This window comes from Gymnogyps californianus, chromosome 1 (genome assembly GCF_018139145.2).
Source record: "Gymnogyps californianus isolate 813 chromosome 1, ASM1813914v2, whole genome shotgun sequence".
In the NCBI taxonomy this organism is placed as follows: Eukaryota; Metazoa; Chordata; class Aves; order Accipitriformes; family Cathartidae; genus Gymnogyps; species Gymnogyps californianus.
The window spans coordinates 175,328,786-175,352,104 of record NC_059471.1 but is presented as its reverse complement, the minus strand read 5'-3'; the positions used below and the strand labels follow the sequence as shown (position 1 = coordinate 175,352,104).

At 40.7% G+C, this 23,319-nt stretch overlaps 1 protein-coding gene across 1 annotated transcript in view; it reads left to right on the top strand.

Moving 5' to 3' along the window:
* The first annotated feature begins 21,839 nt into the window (after positions 1-21,839).
* SYT1 (synaptotagmin 1) overlaps positions 21,840-23,319 on the top strand; it is a 375,273-nt gene continuing 373,793 nt past the window's right edge. Inside the window, exon 1 of the mRNA XM_050892070.1 lies at positions 21,840-21,923. The gene's annotated coding sequence lies outside the window, so the exon portion shown is untranslated. The remainder of the gene's footprint in view (positions 21,924-23,319) is intronic.

Below are 23,319 nucleotides of genomic sequence, written 5' to 3'. Positions count from 1 at the left end.
AAGTTTGCACTTTTGAAAAAGAATATTTTTTTAAAATAAAACTTTCTTTATCTTTCCATGCATTTTTTTCATCTATGAATACAAAATGAATCATGTCTTTATCATACAACCAAAAATTTTTTCCCACAGTCAGTTTTTCTATGACAGTCTTGCTGCTTACCAGTGCCAGCTCTCAAAACACCTCCTCTTGATTCATGGACAGTTTGACCAACAAAATTAAGGAATCTTTAATAAGCAATCATCTTTCTTTGTTCTGAAAGGTCTGGCATTGCAAATCATTGGCTTGCAGGTAGTTCAGCAGCGTGCTTTAATGTTGAGGGGAACCACGAAATAAGAGGAATGACTCAGCCATCAGATTTAGGAACTCCTCCATTTTCTAGGCCATTTGCTGGAGCTTTTTATTTCTAATAGTGTACCAGAGATTAGGCATTTTGTTGTCAGAAAGAGAATGACTAAGGTGTTGTTTTTTTCTGTTTGCACTGATTTCAAAGCTGAAAATGAGTGTTCTGAGAGCTTTATAACTATTATTTCAGCTTTTCAACAAACAAAATGGAATCTTTTCCCTCTTTGTGAGAGCCATAAATTTGATTAAAATTCATTAATTTATCTTTTTATTATTATTTGTGACTTGGCTGGATAAAATCTTTCTAAAATAGTTGAAATTCTTAATTTGACAAAAACACCCTGTTAGTTATAAATAGTTCAAAGTGGTGATTTAGAACATTGACAAAAACTTTATACTTCATTTGTGTTTGCAAACTTTTATGAGAATATTACAAATCTACAAAATTTCAATTAACCTTAGTTTATATACCTGCACCCATGAGTTTGTTTCTAAAACCATGAGTGTATGTCGTAAAGAAGGGGTAAGGAAACACCAAATATTTCCTCAGAGGTCAGTTTAAATTAAAAATAAAATGAGCTCCTCAGATGGTCATCTCAGAGAATCTCAGTGAGATTAATTTAAAATATCTTTTAACTCTTCAATGATGTTTAACTTTACTAGCTGGTACTCATTAAAACATTATCTACCTACTCTTTCCTCTATACTCCAGGATGCATACGTAAGTTATGAATTAATCGTTGATAGTACGAGTTAATTTTACAGAAATTAAAAGGTTTTTTTTCCCTACTGAAAAAAGGCCTCTATAAACTGCATGTAAAAGGCTACTGAAGTCTGATTCTTCACTGCTTTCCTTGGTGTAGTTGTTCAAAACAGGTGTAAAGTATGAAACCAGCATGATAACATTAGTATTCCCTTTGCACTCCCTGCACAGCTGATCCCACAAGATGCAAGGATTTGGATAATTTGAGTTGTAGGAGATAGGGATGAGTTAAAAAGGTATCTTTTTCTCTGAGGAGAGTGAACATAAGGGAGAGCCCGTAAGCTAAAAACCAAAGACTTCTTCAGAGAGATTGGTGGTTGATAGCTGCCAAATAGTATCATATATATTCCACATGCATTTTCCATGAAAATGGAAAGTTAAAAAAAATCTTTATCAAACATCAGATAATCCGCTGCTTGAAGGAAAGGTCTATTAATGTAAGCATCAACACTGCTTTCTCCCTGTTCTTTGCATCAGGAAAAAATCCCAGCCAGTGTTGGGCTAACTGTGATCCATCTACCTTTGCAGTCTTCCTCCCGTTCCCTTATGACCATGCCTGTTGTGCAGTACTGGAGCTGAAGGTAATCAGTTTAGCACATGAATAAGATTTGATTATTTTTGTTTTACATAGACTATAAACCTGTCCAATCTGTTTTAAAAATCCTTTCAGTGTTCAATTTGCTTAGCTTTCACTGAATTGAATTCCCTGCCTGAAAAATATTAAGCAACTGGCGTTAGAACAGGGGAGTCATTTTTATATTTTCACTTTTAAATGCAAAGCTCTCTTTCTTACTTTCTTGGAATAATTCTTCATTAGAAATATAAGGATTTGGTACAGAGTTTCCCCTCAGTGCTGTCCCTGAGCTTTTTAATCGCGTACCAACCTAATATTTCTTCAGTGGATTGTGTATGATATTATCCTTCTTTGCAGTTCGGTTGTGGTTTCTTGCTGACTGGCACTGGTGAACGGGTTACAGGCAGCAGCTGCTGGTTTGGCAGCCAGTTCTGTTCAAGGAGATGGTTACTGTAGGGCAATGCATGCCCAATAAAACAAGCTAAAATCATCAGGGGATCCCTAAACAAGAGCCTGCTATATTGAAAAAGAGGCAGTCTCTAAATAAACTCTAAAAGGTTTCTAGCAGCCAGGATGCAAGTGGAAGCTGTCTTCCTTTGGAAGTTTACATAATCATTTAATTTAATCCTTCCTGCAGTGTTTCCCAGCCACTGCTTTAGTTCTTTGATCATAATATGCTAGGACAAATGTCAGGAAATATGAGTCTACAAAGTGATGTAAATCTTGTTCCCTATCGGAGATGTGACTATGAGCATTATCTTCATGATATTTTCTTTCTCATGTATTTATTTCTGCTCTGGTTTTTTCCAGTCTGTGATGACAGAGAAAAGCAATGGCTTTCAAGCTAAAAACCAAAGTTATCTAGTATTCCGACCCTGGTTAAGAGAGTATTTTAGCTTGCATTTCAAGGTGAGGAAAAGCCACATTAGCCTGGATATTATCTGTAAGATATGTTATAGTATTTGTAACAAGCCATGGCTTTTGGCTTTCATATTGTTTTGCACTTGCTTCGGCTCCATCATCGGCATGTGTGTTGAGACCTACTTGTATGTTTCTGTCTCACAGCAGTCAAACATTATCAGTCAAATATGGCCATTTCTTGCCTTTCAGTAGCTTTATGGCCTTCTAGGCTTTATGAATTAGACTGAATGAAAAAAAGTCTTGAAAATGATACATTTATGTCAACAAATACACAGAAATTAGCATCAAATAAAACTTGGACATAAAGACTTCGTTCTTCTAAACTTTGCATTTACTAATTTAAAAATAAAAATAAGAAAGAAACTAAGAAGCATTCTATCAGTGTGGTAGCATATATTTTATATCTATTTGGCATTTCATGTGATTACATTGCACAGTTGAGGTCATTACACTAAAGGGAAAATAATGGTGGAATGTAGCAGACAGTGAACCAAAGAAGAAAATGTTTTGCTACTGCTAATATTTTGGTGTCTATTAGGTAAGGAGTTTTTCTTTTGTCAGTGAAGTCCTAGCTTGCTTTCAATTAATGTTGCATTACTCTTTTTAATAACAGCATCTATTTAAGATATTGTTAATAACAACATGTATTTAAGACATTAAGTCTCTAGCATTAATTTAATGGAAGCATTCCAACAGCATCTATTATATGTTCCCAGTTAAATTAGCATGATGGTCTTTTAATGGATATTTTAATAGACATTATTAACCAGAATATTATAAAATTAAAATGGAACTCAATGAGTTCTTTGAGTTCCTGTTGTAATGTTCTGTGAAGTCTCTGATTCTGAAAAATAACAGCCTATATATTTTTAATTTAATTCTATGGCATTTGGCAAGTGCTAAAACATGAGCATGCATTTATATGGCAGGAGTAAAGACAAATATTTACTGAATTAAGATGGGGCTGATCTAAAAACTATCTTACATTTTGATCCTGTGGGTCAAATTCTTTAAGAAGAGGTTCTTTATAAACATTTGTGTACCAACAGCCATGGTCATGCTTTTTCTTCCCCACTGATGCATGTGATGTGTTGAATTTCCTGAAATCAGCTCTGAAAATAATTGGGAGCCCATTTCTTCAGGGAAAAAAACATTCTTTTTATAAACTACCATTTCCCATATTTTTCAAAAAACTCATTTTCTCTTGTTAGTTTGTGAAACTACACAGTGGGTGTGCATAGTAAGTCTTAATTCCAGCTGGGCTACTTCTACACCAGATTCAAACTGCAAAGTATTGTGAAGCTCAACAGATCACAGATCTGCCTATTAAGCTCTTATTTTGGTCAGCAAACATTTAGTACACAGGCAGTAGAATTTGAATGTTCTCCTTATTGATTTTTATTTGTGAGCCACATTCCTGAAAGTACATATTTTATCCATGGAAAACATTATTGTTCTCATCAATGAAGAAGGCTGTTGGTCATCATCTTTTCTTTTCAGCAGCAGTTACGATTAATTCCCATTTTCTCTTCTGATCTTCATTCTGATGTGGGAATGTGGGAGAGAAGACACCTGTCATACATTTAAAAACCTCAGATAAAAGTGGCTTGTATAACCAGCTAGCTGACATTTTGAATATGTCATTATCTCTTACATTTGGGTGGACCTTTTCCTGGAACTCTCTGAGTTTCTGAGTGCTATATAACCAACCCTCCACAAAGCATTGTGTAACATCTCAGGGTTAGCTGAAAACTTTTCTTTTAACTAAATAACTTAAATCACCAGTATTTTCTCTGAAATCCTAATGGTCTTATTTGCATACAAATCTGTCTTTTCACACAACAGACAAAGCTGGCAGACCTAATATGAATTTCCCATTGGACTTGTTTGAGAGTATGAATCCAGTCTTCACTGAAGAAGGACTAAGCAAATCCCTTCCCATCTCCCAGAAAGTCTTGTCAGAAAGTGCAAATGAAAATCCCTATTTTTCATATAGCTCTCTTGCTACCTGCCTATATTCATCTGGCACTTCGTGATAAGGTCATGCCCATATGTGAACAAATGGTGTTTGCAGGTTGATTTGTGTGCTTTTAGAAAATACGTGCAGTAAGTAAACAAGCAACAAAATTATGAAGTTATAGCCTGGAAGTGGCAAAGCAAACATATACATTGAGAAGACAAAGGGTTTTGTTGTGCTTTTTAAACAGTCAGACTTTTAAAGGTATGTCTTAAACTAGCGTGCCTAAAATAATTCTTTGATAAGGGGGAGGAACATTTTTCATGTAACAGTGAACTTTACACTGCATTCTCTAATGTTGTGCAGAAAAGCTTTTGTTGAAAGAACCTGCCAGGAGGTTCTTTCAAGAAAAGAAGATGCTTTTATTTATAATCTCCAGAATTCCCAAAATGCAATGGGGTATAAACACACTTGAAAGTAGACTTTATAATAATATGGGAAAAAGATGCGAATGCCTGCTGTGCTGAGCTGGTTTGATTATACCGTAAAGCCCTTAAAAACTGAGTTTAACATGTCTTTTGGGAGAAAAAGGAAAGTTAAAATAGGCCTTCATAATAGGCCTGTGTGAGATAGGAAGAAGCTGGTTACCACACGTGCCGCTTGCCTGTGCTTTTTATTTTAGTTTGGATGAAAATAGCTCACACTTGTAAATCCAGGGAGAGAATGAAGTAAACACAAGAGTTCAATGTTTCAAATAGATGACGAACTTCTAAATTTCCATTTACTAGCCTTTCCCCTTAAGAAAAGAAAAACTGCTTCAGGCAAGTTCTGCTGCCCCTGTTATCTGGGGACAAGTGCCTCCTCTATTTTCCATCCTTGAACCTGGGAATGGAGGGTAGGGCTGTGGTCAGGGTAGGCATCAAGTGGGAGTGGGGAGCCTGCATCTCCCCAGCTCCCTCTCCATGTTTCCTGGCTCCATCTCTGGGACCAGACAGAACATCTCTGCAGTGCCAGGGTGAGTGATGGCCCAGAGCTTCACAGAAGTGCCAGCTGGAGTATAAAAATTCTGTTTAGCAAGGCTTTTGATGTTACTCACTTACTAGAAAGGAATGAGTCTATTGAAACTGAGAGTCTGTTCCTGGAACTGCTGCATGGCTTAGGATAGGCAGAGGAGCATGGGGGACCAGGTACAAGTGCCTCCTCTGCGTAGCATGGAAGAAGCTGAATCTCTCCCATTCAAGATTTGTTTAAACGAAAAATGTTTGTTGGGTAAGGGATGCTGACTTCTTGGCTTGCTGAGCCGGACACTTGCCTGAAATGCAGATGACCCAGATCCAATTTTCAGTTCCAATTCCAGTTCCAAATTGGATGGAACAGGGCCTTGAACTTGCAGCCTCAATTCCCAAGCAAGCGCCACTAACTTAAAACCTAGTAGCTAGAAGAGCTCCCGGGATTTTTTAATTTTAGTTTTGTTACAGGGATTCCAAACTGGAGCCCATAATTGCCTTCAGCTGTAGTTTCATTGAAACAAATACATTCCTATAGAATTTGATTTAAAACAGATCGGCACTTTCTGCCAACATCAATGAATCAAGAATATTTTGGGGAGCTACGCTAGAGAAAGATTATTTAAAAGAAGACAAATGGGAAGGGTAAAAGAAGAGAATGGCAGGGGATCAGAGAAAAAGGTAGATAAGCCAAAATAAAGTCCTATTTGGAAGGGAAACAAAAACTTGTCTTCCCTTTTAAAAATATCTCCAAAGCATTCCTGGTTGGATGTCTGTCCTGCTTACAGTTACAAGGCCAATAGACTTTCTGCTCAGCAGTGAGCACTAGATCAGAGAAGGAGCTGTTTATTAATTTACTGAGTTATCAAAGTCAATTTTGAATCCAGAAGGCTGCATTTATAGCCGGAAAACCATCAGAGCCCAGTTTAGGATCAAGACCCTTAATGCCTATTGTAGCCAGCAAAGCCTTCTCTTCTGCCTTTTTCCTCACCTTTTTCCTTTTATACTTTCTGAAGTAAAGTTTATTTATATAAGCACCCTTTTGTTTTCTATACTGCCCTCAGGCAGAGCAGGATTCTTTTTTATTGCACTGACATTGTTTTGTCCAGAAGTTTCAAAATCATTCATTCAGGAGACAAACCTCCTGCTTTGTTCTTTTGAGCAGATGTGCTGATGCATTTGTTTTCCGCAGAATAACAGATTTAATCTTTTGAGCAAATCACCTGATTTGAGAGAAGAAATCTGCATTCCAGTAGTCTCCAAGCTAAAGAGGTTAAATTTGTTAACCATGAGATAATATAATTTGGTTAGAGCGAAGGAGGACAATACCGAAAGATGATAGAGCTTTTTTTTCATCTCTCCCACTTTATTCAGATGCAAAATAGCCTAATGTCTAATCTTGCCTGTCTTCCAGCTCTGAGATCTCATGGGTTTGGTGTCAAACTGACTTCTTGTAAAGTCTGCAGGACTGGAGCCACATCCCACTTCAACTGCAAATAGTGACATGATCTAAACGACTAGCACAGAACAAGCGTGAGGGATTCTTGTATCGCTAGGAGATGGGCAGGGTCCAGTTCAACTCCCAGATAACTTGTGGCAAAGTGAAACGGATTGCATAGGAATCACAAAGGCCAAGAGGTTAAGAACTGTTATGGATATGTGCAAGCCCAAGGATACGAAAACACCTATGGTCTTGTCAACTGTTTTTCACAGATTCTGTGCAGACTCCTTAGGAGTATATGAATTCTAGACTCAATTAACATGATGATAACCCAAACAGTTAGTGGCATAAGAACAGGTCCTTCAACCGGTGAAGAAAACCTTACACCAGGAAAAGCTCTGGAGTTCTAAACCACCAGAAAGCAGACACATTTCCTGAGATGTAACAGGAGAGGTATAGAAGAAAATCTTACGTGAAAGCAGTTGACAGAAACATAAAAATGGGCCTTCTGGTGTGCAACTGAGTTGAAAAATGTATCTTTTCCTGTAAAGCAATCCCACCAGTTCAGCATATGCCAGAATGTGTGGCACATTCACGCCAAACTACTAAATTACACAAAGAAGCTGCTGCACCTAAGCAAACGCAGTGCATGTTAGTGAGATGATGCTACCATAGAGGATAAGGTGTCCCCTCGGAAGGCCTCACGGGAAATTTCCAGGATATACATAGTCATCCTGATGATTATCAGATGAAATCCTCTTATTTGGTTTTAGATTTAGTGATTCAGTCTGAGGTACCTGTTCTGTACTATTAGTTTTACCTGTACAGGATAGTATTTTGGGAAGAGTGAAACAGTTTTCTGACTGTTCAAGGAAGATGCTACTATTGCTGCTATTTTCTACTAGTCCTCTGTTTTGTTTAGAAGCTGCTGTGGCTTTTACTAAGGCTCTTAGAATACTGACTGTTTAGTGTTTACCTTAATATAATGAATATGACAGCAGGAAAAAGGTATTCTGTGTCTTTGGAGCGGTCATATAAGGTCAAATGACTTTTTGTTCATCTTTCTTTTCTAATAATGAGTTGTTCATAGTTCAGTAAATGTAAATTCCTGTGTATTGGCATTGTGACTGGACTGCAGAGGATTTGAGGATCTTTAGTATTTCCAACTGCAACTATTCAACAAAAGATATCAAATTAAATTGATAATTAAAATGAAAATGAAATTTTAAAAAATACATGAATTTGTGGATCATACTTGCTCCTGTGTTCTTTGATACTTGGGTGCTGGTTTTTTCAAGCTTTACTGCATAATGTTTTTAAGCTAGCCTCAAATGTAAAACAAGGAAAAAATAAATCTGAAATGTTCATGAAATCCTGAGACTCGGAGTGGAGCTGGGAAGAGTGCTCAATGTCAAGAGAAATTGAGCAGAATTTTCATTTCCATTTGATGTTCTACTATGGGTAAATTACGGTGCCAATGCATACCATTTTTTTAAAACTGTGCATTTGAAATATAACAAATAAATGAAATGTGGTATATTAATTTTAATTTGGAATATAGTTTAAACTGCATGACTCATGTCATGTTGCATCATTCCACATAACTTGTTTACAAAACAACTTGTTTTCTGCAATGATAGTATGCATGTTTTGGGGGACAGTCATTATTAAACCGGCTTGCAAATTTTGACTGTGAAAAAGAGAGCATCTGAATTCTGTAAATATATATCCAATTACCTAAATCCCAGCTACATTACATTGATTCTGCTGTTTCTTCTTCTGATTTGAAAGAGAAAGATCTGCTTTAAAAGATAAGCAGACTGACTGTCAACCTACAAGCTATGAATTATTGAAAAACAAAAATGGTAGAAGAGAAGATTGAAATCATAGTGGAATCAGAGAGAGAGGGACATACAGAACAAACATCAGAAACATATGGATGCCAATGCAAAACAGTTATGCTAAACGTGTTCTAGTGATAGAATATGACTGGCATTTTAATAACAGAAAACATCTGAGGGTTAGTATATGAGCAGGATGTTATGTGGTTCTAGCCCAACCTAGGAGCTACTGACAGCTGCTGGGAGAGGCTTCATGCAAATTGGTTTTTAAAACTGAATCTTTTCTGATTGGTATTCTTGTTATATCTGTTACAGCAGATTTTGTTTGAGGAGGGCACAGCCCTGATGTGAATGGGATCTCTAAGCCTCTTACCCAAGACACTGGGTGATGGAGTGGGGTTAGGCTTACTCTCCCAAGCCCAGAAGCAGCAGGACGGTGTATCACCTGGAGCCCTGCCTACACCCTACAAACCCAACCTCAACAAAACTGTGCTAGTCAGGGCATCCTGGCACAGACATAGCTATAGCATGGAAACCTGAATCTACAGTGTCTTCAGTGCCCTCCTCCACCTCCCTACCATCTTGAATTTCCAGTACATTTCCACTGGGAATGTGCCATTTTCAGATCAGCTATCTTTCTTCAATTAATTAGAGACTGAGCATCAATAAGAGCACTGTGCATCTCTATTCTTAGGTAAATTTGACCCTGTGTAAAACTGTGGCTCTGTTTCCCACTGCACGATGACCCTTCTCTAAGCACATGTCTCTGTGTTTGGAACACAGGTTCCAACTCTTCCTTAGTTTTAACAGCAAACTGGTTCTGCCAAGATAACAGCCAACCTGAATCCTTGAGATGTGAAAACAAGTGAAACCATTTTTAGAAACATAGAGCTTTTTGCTGCTACAAGCAGTGGTTTTGTACCTATCTACATTTGAGCTTCTTTGGATTTTAAGAAAAAGCAGTAAATTTGCTTTAAAGCAAATTATAACAATACAGACATAAAATTTATTCTATTTTCAATAAAAGCATTGGTTTAAAGCTGAATGATGCGTTAACAGGTATCTGTCAAGGGGATATCAAAAAATATAAAGGCAATTTCTAGAAAGGAACCTGAGATTCAGCAGTTTCTGAGTAGCCATACAGATTGACGTTAAATTAGGCTGCTAGAATAGGATGTTCAAGTGAAGGGCCGGTATTCTTCGGGTCAATGCCATCAAGCGAATATATAAAGAACCAGAAGCCAATTAAGGCATTTAACTAAAAAGTTTGAATTTGAGAAGTTAGGGTAGTCAAAGATCAAACTAGCTTCACACTCCTAAATTAGTTCTAATTGGAGAAGTGTAGGTACTATTAAAGCCGCCTTGAGACCATTAAAATGTCCAAAAGGAAAACAATAAGGACATGTCCCAAAACTGTCAGTCATCTTGTAAGCAATGGATTTTTGAGGAGTTTAGTAATGGAAAATTTAGGCTAAATAATGCAATCTGTATAGAGTGAGTCACATACAGGAAGTCTAGTTCAAATGCAATTTAAATATTACATGCAGTGTTAGGGAAGGAAAAATGGAGGAAGAACCTCAGAGAACTGGGAGTAAAATGATACAGTTAAATACAAACAAGACATGGAAATTAAAAAAACCCCAAACAAACAAAAACCCTGTGCTCCCACAGCCAAACATATCTCTCACGTTATGAGGAACAAAGGCCAGAAAATATCTGAATTACCTTCATTTAAATGATCATACCCACATTTACATACCAATTAAAAATAGACATGGGTTCAGTTATGAAGAAGTGGAAAGAGAACTGGTCATAATCATCCTCAGACTTCTGATTACCTAGGTTCTTTCACCAAGAGCTCCATTTTACAAATTCTAAGTCACAAAAGTCCCAGATTCCCATGATATCTGTGGAAAGATCTTGGTACACCATTATCAGCATAGTTGTATGTCAGTGCAATTGATTACATGATTCAAATCAGAATGTACTTCTGGAAACCTTCCCAGAAGTTTACATTAGTGGATTCTCACTCTTCTACTTTAGGACTAGAACATTATACAATGCATTAGAGGCTGAAGGCACAGAGAAAAGAAAAGTTTTAATTACAGTTCCTGTGTGGAATATTATAAATATTATGGCAAGGATAAGGAAGTCAAGATAAGAAACCAAAAATGTAAAAAAATACTGATGAGAAAATCACCTTAGAAATGACATCCTGAGGCAGAGGATATTGATGATGAATAGTAATAATATTCAATCTCAGATAGTGCTGATGGTTCTAGCAAGAGCTGCAGAGATTATATTTATCATTATATTAGTCAATTCTCTGTGGCTTATTAGGAGAACTCTAATTCAGCCGACTCTCCAACTCTCGCTCAAGCGGTATGATCTGAAGGCAAACACTATTCTGCTATACTTTCTATCATGGAAGAATGCATTTCACATATTTTTTAACTAGAAAAACACCCATACACAACTTTCTGGAGGAAAAGTACTATAGAAGGAACTGTTACTGAAATTGTATTAAAAACGTAGTTCTAGAAAGTGAAAGACTCTTGCATGTTTTAAGGTTGCATCAGGGTATTCCAGCAACCTCTTGAAGTTAAAAAGAATATCGGAAAGAGCCTTTTTCATCTTTTTCCGGACAGCCCAAACCTCAATTCCAAAACAAACTGTAAACTCACCGTCTCCATGCCAAGAGAAGAGTCTCTTCATTGCTACTCTAGCTTTACTACTAGCTTTACTACTGCTATACTAGCCTTACTATTTAATTTACTTTATACTATACTGCTATAGTATACATACTTTATACTATACTATTAGTGCTATACTAGCTTTGCTACTTTATTTACTATTTGCTTTTACTTTATACAATATTTTTGTTTTATTTTACAAAATACACTGTTTTATTTTACTTTTATATTAATTTACTAGTTTATTTTTACTACTGCTATACTAGCTTTCCTACTCTATACTAGCTTTCCTACTACTATACTAGCTTTCCCACTGCTGTAGTAGAGGTAAGCATGTCAGACAGCATAGAGATAACACTTCATTGCAGAAAATATAGGTACCATCCTCCCACCTCAGTATGAATCTGTGCATGACAGCTTGGAAAGGAAGTTCCAATGTATGATGAGAAAGTACAAAAAGTAAGCAAAGAAAAGGTGCCGAGATACCTATTCCAAGGTTGGATTATATGAATGAACATGAAAAGCCCAAGTATAAATCTAGATCTACATCAAGAGTTGTATATATAGACTATATATATTTTTGCAAAGGTGATTCACGGACTACACCAAGAGTTGCATATATATACTATACATACTTTGCAAAGGTGATCCATGGATTAAGTCTGTACTGCCTTTCGAAGCAGCACCTTGACGCACACTGAAGTTTGCATCCAAGGTGTGCGCACCAGCTGCATCCACATTGCTACAATCTGTAGAAAGCATCAAGGAGGCACATTGTATCCCACATTGGTTTCCCCTCACTACAAAATCTTAGTAGTTGTAGATCATTATAGACCATTATTTTGCATTTATTGACACTCAATATCTGTTTCAAACACATGCTGTAACTGTTCTAAATACAGGGGTGCTCTTGGCTTCCCAAAACCCACAGGGCATCACAGGCACTCTGAATCTGCTTTGCAGACATCCTGCCCGTGAGTGGTCATTCATTTCCACTCCCTCACCCAGAGAAGCAGGACAGAATCTGTTAAGCAAGTCCTAACCTCCTACCAGGGTAGACTGGGTCATAGCTAAATCTGAGTGCAGTCTACCTTTTGCTGTCTGGCAACTCTGAACAAATGAAATTAATTCCAGCTAGTGGAACAACATCCCTTTCCAGGGATGTTCCCAGCCTGGAACAGCTGAAAGCAGGTTTTCAGGATGACAGTGAATTTCAGGACAAGAATAATCACATTCGTCCAGTGTTTGGCATACTCCTCTGAAGCTCCTGATCTAAGGCGGCAGTCACCACCCCTTCAAGCTTAGTCATTCTTGATCATTAGTTTGAGCTAGGAGAATCTTCTGTCAAGATCATAGAGATGCACTCAGACCTCTTGTATACCACCCATGACTGAATGGTTTCAGAGGAATCCCTATACTCCTCCAGCACCAGGCATTACACAGCTTCCCTAACTTTTCAGAGCCATAAACGGCGTTCATATCACCAGCTGATCACCACCCTAGGAGATACAGCTCTGTAACAGGAGGGATGGTTGTGGCCCCTCAGAGGTTGGCTCATGGCCTCCCTGACACTCATTTCATGAAGCAGGTGCGAGAAGCTGCCCTATTTTTGGCTGGTTCTGATCACGGATAGCCATGCACATGCACAGCCTTTCAGTTCTTCAATTTATAGCTGTGACTCTGAACCATGAACATGAATCAGCAGTGTGTTGTTGCAGCAAAGGTGGCCAACTACATCCTTGGCTGCATCAGCAAGAGAAAAGCCAGGAGGTCAAGGGAAGAAATCTTTCCCTTCTATTCAGTACTTGTAAGACCACACCTGGAGTGTTATGTCAGTCCTGGGCATTGCAGTACAAGAAAGACACTGACACCCTGGAGTGAGGCCAGTGGAGGGCCAGCTAGATGGTTATGGAACCTTCATCCTTCAAGACATTCAGATCTTGACTGAACAAAGCCCGGAGGAGCCTGTTCTGTCTGGATCTGCTTTGAGCTTGTGGTTGGAGCAGACGACCCCTAAAGGTCTCTCCCGACCAAAGTTATTTCATAAATCCATGAATACATGTTATCAGCAGCAAACCTTCATGATGACGAAATTTAGCACTTGGATGCATCAAATCTTTTTTCTCACATAGCTCTCTAACCAGCACCAGCAATAGGAACAGAACCTCAAATGGATCCTCTGTATACTACAAAGACAGCTCTGTGTAGTATGGCAGTGAGGGTTAGAGGTCCTTCCACAAGGGTACATAGGTTGCTGGGATCCTTTTGGAGGACTATAAGCTGGCCAGACACGGTATGATAGCACCCCTATGGTGAAGAGAGCAAAAACATGCCAAAAGCATCAGCTAGTCTCTGTACTCATGCTATGAGATGCCTTTTCTAGGACAGCCCCTGAATGTGTTCATCAACATATAGGCAGTACAGAAAGTCAGTAGGCTATGAGTCAGTGGCAAAAACTGGGAGTGCAAAACCACAACAATATCGAAATAACCGCAATACGTTTGGTCAGAACATTTTTCGTGCTCTGATCATCACTAGAGGGTCGGTGCAGTTTTTCAGCGCAGGTCTGCTGATAACAGCGTGAGGCTGCCCAGCTCCAGACACAGGTGAATCTATTGCCATTGTGACTCCCGTAATCTACCGCAGCTCAGCCTGCAGAGTAGAGCATGTCACAGTAAATGAGACATTAGATTGTAATTAAACTGGCAATTAAACTGTAAATAACTTCAGCAAATAACCTTTTTTCCTCAAAGAAAACTGTCAAGGTTTTTTTCAGAGAAGTGACTGCAGGAAAAATCAAACAAGTTCTATTTAAATCAGAGCACAAGGGAAGGCAAGCTAATATAAACCTTTTGGAAAAAGTCAAACGTGGACATTTTTATGACCCCCTGTAAGACAAAAATGGCATGACCAGTTTCCTTAAAAAAAATCAATTTGGTCAGAGATAAAGCTTAATAACGTTCAGAGGGAAAGCCAAACTGAAGAGTTAGTTAATAAAAAACCTTAGCATTGAACAGGCCTTTTTAAACTTAGGAGGAATGACTGTTGCTCTAATAAATCCCTGAGGTTATTCTGCAGATACCTTCGTATTTGTGAAGGAATAATGATGATAATGCCTTTCTGTGATTATGGTGAGGAAAGTGTGGGTCATAGATTCCAGCAGAAGGAAGAAAGTTAAGGCATGAAGGAGTCCACTGTAAGTCTCAGAATAACTTAATCTAGGCTCTCATCTTTAGAAAGAACATTTTAATTTAGAGTTCCAACATCAAAGACCATATGAAATCACCATTTCTTTGAAAATTCACACTTAAGGACAAGAAGATACTGGCCAAAATCCTTGAACTAATTAGTACCAAACACTCCTCTGGGCTGAACTTTTCCCTAGGATCAAATTACTGAGCTTAAGCTAGCAAGCTCTTACTCCGATTTCAGTGTGGGCAAGGATGAGCTTCTAGTGATGAGAATCTTTATACTTTATTATCTCCATCCTAAATTGCTTTTTAGTCTGTTTCTATTCTTTCCTTCTTTATTTTTTTTCTTTTATCCATTAAAAAACATTCCTGACTAGCTACTTCTGTTCACATACAAGCAAGAATTAAAAACAAACAAACGACTGACTTCCTGAGTTTTCCATTCCTCAGGAGGGAACAATCTATTACTGTACTTCATCATCAGTCATAATTCTGACTCCAGACTTTACCTCCATCCCTAAGAGAAAAGGACCAATCCTGATTCTTGCAGAAACAGGTCTAATGTCAAGGCTGAACAGGACGATAGTGACTGTCCAGATAATTTCTCACTTAGGATCGGCAATGTTATCACAAAATATGTTCCCAGATGAACAGTAAGGACAGAGAAGAAGGAAGGTAAGAGGACTGGTAACTGGTCAAAAGCAAGAAACTAGCAAGGTGATAGGGGATTCTCATTCACAGATTTATGAGCAGCTGGGGAAGATGATCTTGCCCCAGACTAAGTAAGAACTATTGAGTAAGGAAGAAACTATGTCCCCAGTGTGCAACTGGAGTCTCTGTTCCCTTAAAACTTCATACATAAACTCAGGACTTGAATTAAAATTATGCATTGCTACATTAACTTCTTTAGGTCTCTAAGATAGCTTGATTTATAGAAGATAGCAGCCGTGGAAAATGTGCTTTTAAGACAGCAGGTCTTACTACAGATTTATACCTGTGTAACTGTAAGGAGAATTAGGTTCACTGGGTAGGATTTATTTTTTCTTTGCCTAAGTTTTTAAAAAACAAGAAAGGCCTTTTTTATATTAATATATTGTAATGATTAAAAATTCAGCTTTGACTGGGATAAATATCTATCAAGGTTTGCAGAAGAGACGTTACCATTGACCTTATCATCTTAATAACACTGTTACAGTCTGAGAGCTCTAGTCCCTTGATATACTCATGAAATTTGAAGGCTATGGCATATGCTATAGAAAAAAGCAATACAGTAAACAAAACAAGCCTTTTAGTTTGCAAACAAAATGGTGCTGCTGACAGACAGAATTGCCAGAGGTAACTAGTTTACTGGATTGCATACTGGCTAAAACATAGCTGTGAAGAAATCGAAATTAAAAATTCTTTTCTCCTAATTATATTAATGATATATAATTTCCAGTTCATTTAGCCATGTGTTTTGCAAGCTTTTAAGCCCAACAGTAGTCTAAACATCAGAATTGTACAGTGACTGCATTTCTGTAAGAGAAGTAAATACATTTTTAAAAAGGGACAGAAAATATTATGAAATGGTGACTACTGTAAAAAAAATATCCTGACACTTTCATGGCTTGGCATTTTAAATATAAATACTAGGGTAATTTCACTGTGCCTTTGAATGAAATGACAGCGTGAGCTAAATGAAAACAAACTCCCTTGAGAATTATTTATCAGGCTACTGATACTCAAAAGTATTTTCTGAAATTTAAAATACATTAACTAGTTTTTTACCCTAGTAACTCCATCCCATTTTTTCTTCACATGGATGTTCTTGGCCTACTCTGCATAGTTAGACAGTAGAACTTGCCATGCTTCGTGGCTGGGCTGGCTTTCTGGGGGATCTTTGTTATATGTCTGCTGCATGGGGAAGGTTTTGTGGAGATGTCAAATTACGGACATGAAATCAGCAAGCCTGAAGCCATAAGTTTTTACTTACATTTCAGTGCTATATTCTAATACGTATATTATTCACCCTTACTCCACTTCCAGGTTGGTGTAAATAAACATGTAAAAATAAGCATATTTTGCACTTAACAGGCAATTCATTCAAGTCTTTCCAAATGGAGTTATCCTTACTTTGTATTGGAGACAATGGAATGTCCTCTCTTATGCACATTGTGACAATTATGCATATCCATTTGAAAAGACCTTGTTTAAGTCTGGACCCTCTCCTCAGGGGTAACACTGACTGCCATTACACAGCTCTTCCTCGCATTTTGTGAAGGTCAGCTCCACAAAATTAAATTAGAAATCCCACTTCCCATTCTTTTTATTACACAGTCATCCATACGATGCATATGCTCACCAGTGATTAGAAATTTTACACGGGGGAAGCCATAATGTCTACCACCATAAGGTAAGATTGGAGATTGATAATATCTGGGCACTCTGGAAGCTAACCGTTCAGTAGTTTGTAATTTTATATAGTAGATTCTGCCTGAAAAGAAAACCAGGACTCAGTCCAATTTGTCCTACCCGCACTCAAAACGCTGTTTCTCTGGAGTACCACCCTGAGCACCACTTTGGTGAAAACTGATGTTCAAAGCGGGGAGGAGGATTAGGGATGCAGAATTGTCAACCCAAAAGAGAATCCCTGTACTAGGGGCACCATCTACAGGGGAACAGACAGACACTGACTCAGATCTGTCCTTGCGTTACACAGCTGACATCTGTGCAAAGCATATGCAGGTTGGTTCAACTACACTTGAACACTCCCTCGTAAAGAATATTTCCGTTTTCATTTTCATTTATGCTGCGACAGTGTCCAGGAGCCCTGGGCACAAGGCAGGAGCTCTCTGTGTCAGCTGCTATACAAATGCAGATTAAGAGAGACCAACTCTGCCTAAACAACCTAGAAGAAGCAGCAGATGCGTACAGATCAAACACAAGAGAACAATGAAATGAAATGACACATTGAGACAAACATCAGTCAGCGGACTAACAAGTTCTTTGATTTTACCCTTTGATTTTTAGCTAGAATTAAAACCAGAACAAAACCCCAACACTTGTTCTCCACTCCCTCTATCCAACTCGCAATCTCACATATTGCTCCAAAAATCATCTTCAAAGACTTACTTCATATGACGCTTTTGTTAGTTGTGTACAGCTGAATAGTTACTCCAGTATTTATTCATTTTACTGAAGGTTAATTCTCACTTTTGGGACTTAGCTTTCTCACTTTGCTTTCATGCCTTTCATGTTCTCCTGATGCAGGCGTGGCTTCCTGACTAAGAATGTGCCTTCTAAATACCTCATCATCACCTGGTATATACTGAGGAAACTTCACTGAAATCAAGGGTGGGATGACAGTGTCCTAAAATGGGATTCCAAGATTTTAATTTTCAGCTGTACATACCACCCCTTGGCTTCCCAGCCAACTGGGAAAAAAACCAACCGAGAGCGGGTGTTTCATTTGCTAAAAGAAGTTTCAGAAACATGTGCTTGAACTTATGCAATCGGAACTTCATTTCTCCCATCTCCCTAAGCAAAAGCCAATTCCTTTGCCTTCAGGCATACAAACTACTCTCAAAATGAAAAACTTGAGGATAAAGACCAAAACAAAGGAAAAATAGGAATAAAATAACATGACAATGAAGAACAAAGTAAAATAATCTTTCTGTCAAAAATAGGTACCTGTGATCTTGTGCAACACAAGGTCAGTGAATAATTTCATGACAGTCATAGTTCAATCCCTGCTAGTTTACAGTTCTAAACTCTGCCTGATAAGTAAATTAACATGCCACCAATATCATTTACTCATTCACTTCGTGCTGATTTGCCCTCATGATTTGCCTGACTTCCCGTCTTGTACATCTAATTGTGGCAGTTGTGATACTTGGTCACACAAAGGCTGATGTACAGAAGAAAACCGATGGCAGCTTGGGCCCAAAGCCAGAGCCCTGATTGCTGTTTTTGATGTGCTCCTGAAGTTGCCTCAGTTCAGTGACTGTCATTCTAGTATCTGCTCTTTATATGCCATAAAACTTGCCAGGACAGGCCCGAGAATATTTTGGTTTCATTGGCTTTGGCCCAGGCTTTCTCCTTCTTTATGGAGCAAGCAGGAGTCTTTCACTTTCAAAACCTAGTTTTTATGGCTCATATTGCTTTCTAATCTTGAGGTTTTATCTTGAAGTCATAGTATACAGCAAGTAAAAAATAAAAATGGCAAAGACAAACATTGCATCATTTCTGGTCTTGCTTTTTTATTCAGATTCTTCCCAGATGCTCCTGTAGCTCTGGCTCAGTCAAAGTCTAAATTAAAAACAAGGGATATGAAGGATATAACAGAGTCTAGTTCTTCATTTGTACTTAGTAGGAATCCTGATGGAACTTCTGAATGGTAGACACTATTTAAAAGTCTCTTTTGATGCACTAATGCATATTAAAAAAAACCAAAACAAAATAGGTCTTGGGTTTAGAACATAATTTCTTCTGGATTTGCACGTTACTTCTTTTTTTCTCATGATAGGATACCTTCTTCTTCCCTGAACACAACTGTGGAAGACATAACAATAACAATAATAAATACAATGATCTGTGTTTCGTGAGTTTAGTGGCTAGCATTTGGCTAGCACTCCAAGAATTCATCATATGGCTCCTGAGCTCTTCTAGAACATCCTTGCTCATTCAGGACATGTATGTCATCCGTCAATTTTCACAGCTTCCTTTGGTTTAATTAACATCCTGACTGTACAGTAACTACCCACTTGCTTGAGGATGCAGTAGTGAAATAAAACTTGCTTGCAGGACTTGAGACCGCCTTCTGTATGAATAAGCTTCTGGGTCTGAAAGGAACTGAAGGAAGTATGTGTGCTAGAAGGAATGCAACTTTTGCAGCAATTTCTCCATTGCAAATTACCAAGCTCAGAAAAGATGAGGTGAAATCTCTCCCACCACCCTCCCAGCCCCTACCACACCTGCCCTTTTATTTTTTTTTTTTTTTTTTTTAATCTAGCAGAATAATCATGTACGGACTACCGCAGTCGGAGTGAGAAAGTGATCATATACTCTTCAGGGCTACTGCTAGATAGCATTTCTGTTCCTTGCTGTCTATACACTAAGAGAGGGCCATTGGGCTTAAATTATGTTTCTTGACTTTGCTCAGATACTAAGACAGGGTATGATGTGTCATGCCTTGTGAATGCCAGACTCCCACAGGCTTCTGGCTGTGTGCCTGTTAGGAACACAGCATCAAGCCCTCATAATTATTAGCATTGAAATGTGCGGGTTTTTTAACTGACCAGATAAATGATCCTGGAGAAAATAGTCCTTGATATTTATTGTATTGGGAAAGAGAAAACAGCCACATTTTTAAATCATACAGGGTAATCTGGGCACAGGTGACCACTTCTGCATATGCAGTTTAAATTATGGTGGCTCCTCCATTCCGTAGCTCAGCAAGAGCTGATATGTGCTTTCCTTTTCCCTTTTCCCTCTCATGACCTAATGTGCCATACAAGAAAAACTCATGTTGTGACTAACAAACCTAAGAACACGCGTCCAGCACTGATGCCTTCAGAAAATGTGTATTTGAACTGAACTGGAAAAGAGCTGTGAGTTTTAGAGGCAAATCCCACCACAAAAGTATGGGTAGGGAATGGCAGGACGATGTTCTGTTGAAGGCATACTAAGTCACCTCTGAGATGTGCCTGGGAGCTTCTTGACTTTCTCAGTTACCTGCTAACGATGGCATAGGGGCTCCTCTCTTTGCCAACATTTGCTATTTATCATATTAAGATGTAATTTAGACAACTTTCACTCTCGTGTACTAAGTGAAACCAACTAAATAGTTGTGAAATACATAACTACTTTAAGTTCTCTTACAACAACTGTAATTCAGCAGGATCCTGTACTGTGCATCAAGCCTGGGCTAGAATCTGTATGTTCGGCACCCTGTGACCAATTAAAGGTTATGGGAAACTCTTACATCAATACCACACTATTCTTTTTAGAATTTTGCAGATAAAATTATGCTTTCCTCTTGTGCCTTCAAGGGTACAGATGCAACAATAATATATGCTGAGGAACAAAGAACTTTAGTCCGTTGTGTTTTTAAAAGCTAAGCTTACATCTAAATCTATTTCCATTTCCCTCTGGAACCTGAGCAGCTTTTTATGTTATATTAAACATTAGACAAATAGGGTAGATCTAATTAAAAGTTGAAGAAATGTGCTTCCCTTAATTGAATTTGTTACAGTTACATTTTGCAGACCAATGTTAATCAAAGCTCCAGTTCAGAGTGGATGGATCAAGGGAATTAAATTAACCCTTGCATGTCCTTACCTGAACACGCGATACGCTCTGCTCTCGCCTAAGCCACAGACGCCAATTACGACTCACCGCTCAGTCGCGACTGCCCGGGGCGCGCTGCCCAAGGGCCCGCCGCAGCGGCAGGGCCGCGCACCGCAGGCTCGCTAAAAGTACCGAATACCGGGGAGCAGCGGCAGCGCCTAGCGGGGGTCGCCGCCGCCTCCGCTTCCCGCCGCACCGCCGCCCTGACGGCCCGGGGCCAGCGCCGCGCCCTGCCCGGGGCACCCAGGTCACCCGACGGCCGCTGCGTCTGTGGCACAGCGCCTCGTGCCGCCCGGCGCCGTCCCCGCGGCAGCCCCGGGGGCCGCGGTGCCAGCCCTGGCCGCCATGCGCGGGGATGCCCTCCTCCTCCTCCTCCCCCGCTTGCCGCTGCCCGGCCCCGCCCGACGGGGCGGACAGGGACCGCGCGGCCGCGGGATGGGCGAGGCCGGCGCGGCGGCTCCACCCATGCTGGGCGCCGGGCGATTGGCTGGCGGAGCCCGTCTCCCCGCCCACCAGCCAATGAGGGCGGGGGGCCGGGGGTGATGGGCTGCCTCTCGCGGGAGGGATTCCTGGAGACGCTGCAGTGTGGCGGCGCTCCCGGCGCCGCGCAGCCCCCGTGCCGCCTCCGCTTCCCCTTCCCCGCCCGCCTTGCCCTGCCCTGCCCGCCGGCGGCCGCTGAAACTTAGCGCCCGGCGCGCCGCCAGCCCGCCGGGGGCCGGGGCAGCCTGCCTGCCGTGCGCGGGGGCGGTCCGCCGCGCACCCCGCCGTGCACCGCAGCCTCGCCCCGGGAGGAGCCCGGGCGCGCGTGGTGCCGCCGCGGGAAGAGCCTGAAGGACGAACCGGCTGCTCCCGCCCCGGTTGCCAGGTAAGGCAGCGCTCCGGGGCCGCCCGCTGCCGCGCCCGGGCGGCGTCGCCTCGGGCGGGGGGGCTCGCCGGGCGGAGGGGCGCCCGCTGGCCCGCTGCGCGGGCGGGGGGAGAGCACATGCTCCGGGGGCGGCTGGCGGCGCCGCCTGCCTAGCGGCTCTGCCCGCAGCTGCCGGGGGGGCGGGGGCCCGCCCCCGGGGCGCTCCCGGCGGGGGAGGGGGCGGTTACGGGGCGGGGGGGGGATGCTCAGGCGAAGGGGGCGCCCGCGCCCCCCGCCGCCGCGGTGCTCTGCCGTCGCCCCCCGCCCCGGCTGCGGGAGCGAGGCGCCGTTCGCCCGCCCTCCATCCCTCCCCGCCGCTGCCCGGGGCCGGCGCCGAGGCGGCCGCCGGGCCAACTTCTTTCTCCGGGTTTCACCTGGCTGCCGCCGCTACCGCGGTGCCCCCGCCCTCGGCAGGGTGGTCTGTCCCGGCGGTGGGGCACGCCGGTGTGCCGGCAGCGGCCCCCGAGCGCTGAGCTCTCCTCCTGCCGGCAAGGCAGCATCTGATAATTTGTGTATCAATTTACAAAGAGCCTTTCCTCCATTACTTAGGCTGTCAAGCTAATGTATTTTCTTTCCATGCAATTTCGTGTACTCGGACATTATTTCCTTCATCTTATTTAATACCGCTTGCCTTGCTTTGATTTCGGGTATGTTATGGTCTGGTTCGTATCCGCACACGGTATGGACAGGGGATCAGCACTCTGTTTAAAAGTTAATTTTGCCTATCAAACTCTACAAGGTAGAGTAGTAAGAAAGCGGCAAAGAATGTTAATATGTCTTTTGTTTCCAGTTTTCTGAAATAAAGATATCAAATGACTACTAGCTTCTGGTAGTCAGCGTAGTAAGTAAATTAAATGTAGTCATTGGAATGAGCCTTTATGGCACTTTCAACAATCTGTAATTCAATCATGTCTGATATAAGCTGCCTTTTGCTATTATTCATCAGACCCAGCTGAGTGATTCCTGTCAGATGGGAAGTGGTAGAGAGAAATCTCTAGGTAAATGTAACTGAAAAGCTTTCCAAGTGGAGTCCTAAATGAACACAGAAAAGCACTTGGCCACAATCTCGAGACAGATGTTAGCATCCAAATAAATCATTTCTTTTGATTGTCCGGGGGATGTCAAGTCTCATTTTCCTTATTTAATAGCCATTTGCGGGTGAAGAAGAAGGAGCTCTGTGTTTATTACCTTGTAAACTCAGTGCAAAATGCTGTAGTGCAGTAATAGTTCACTGTCTCTGAAATAATATTTTCTGTACAAAGGTCAGTAATTTTAGATACACGTACATGTTGTAGAACACAACTAGACTACTAATCGGCAACGGCGATATTGATCCTCTGAGCGGCTATGCAGTGAG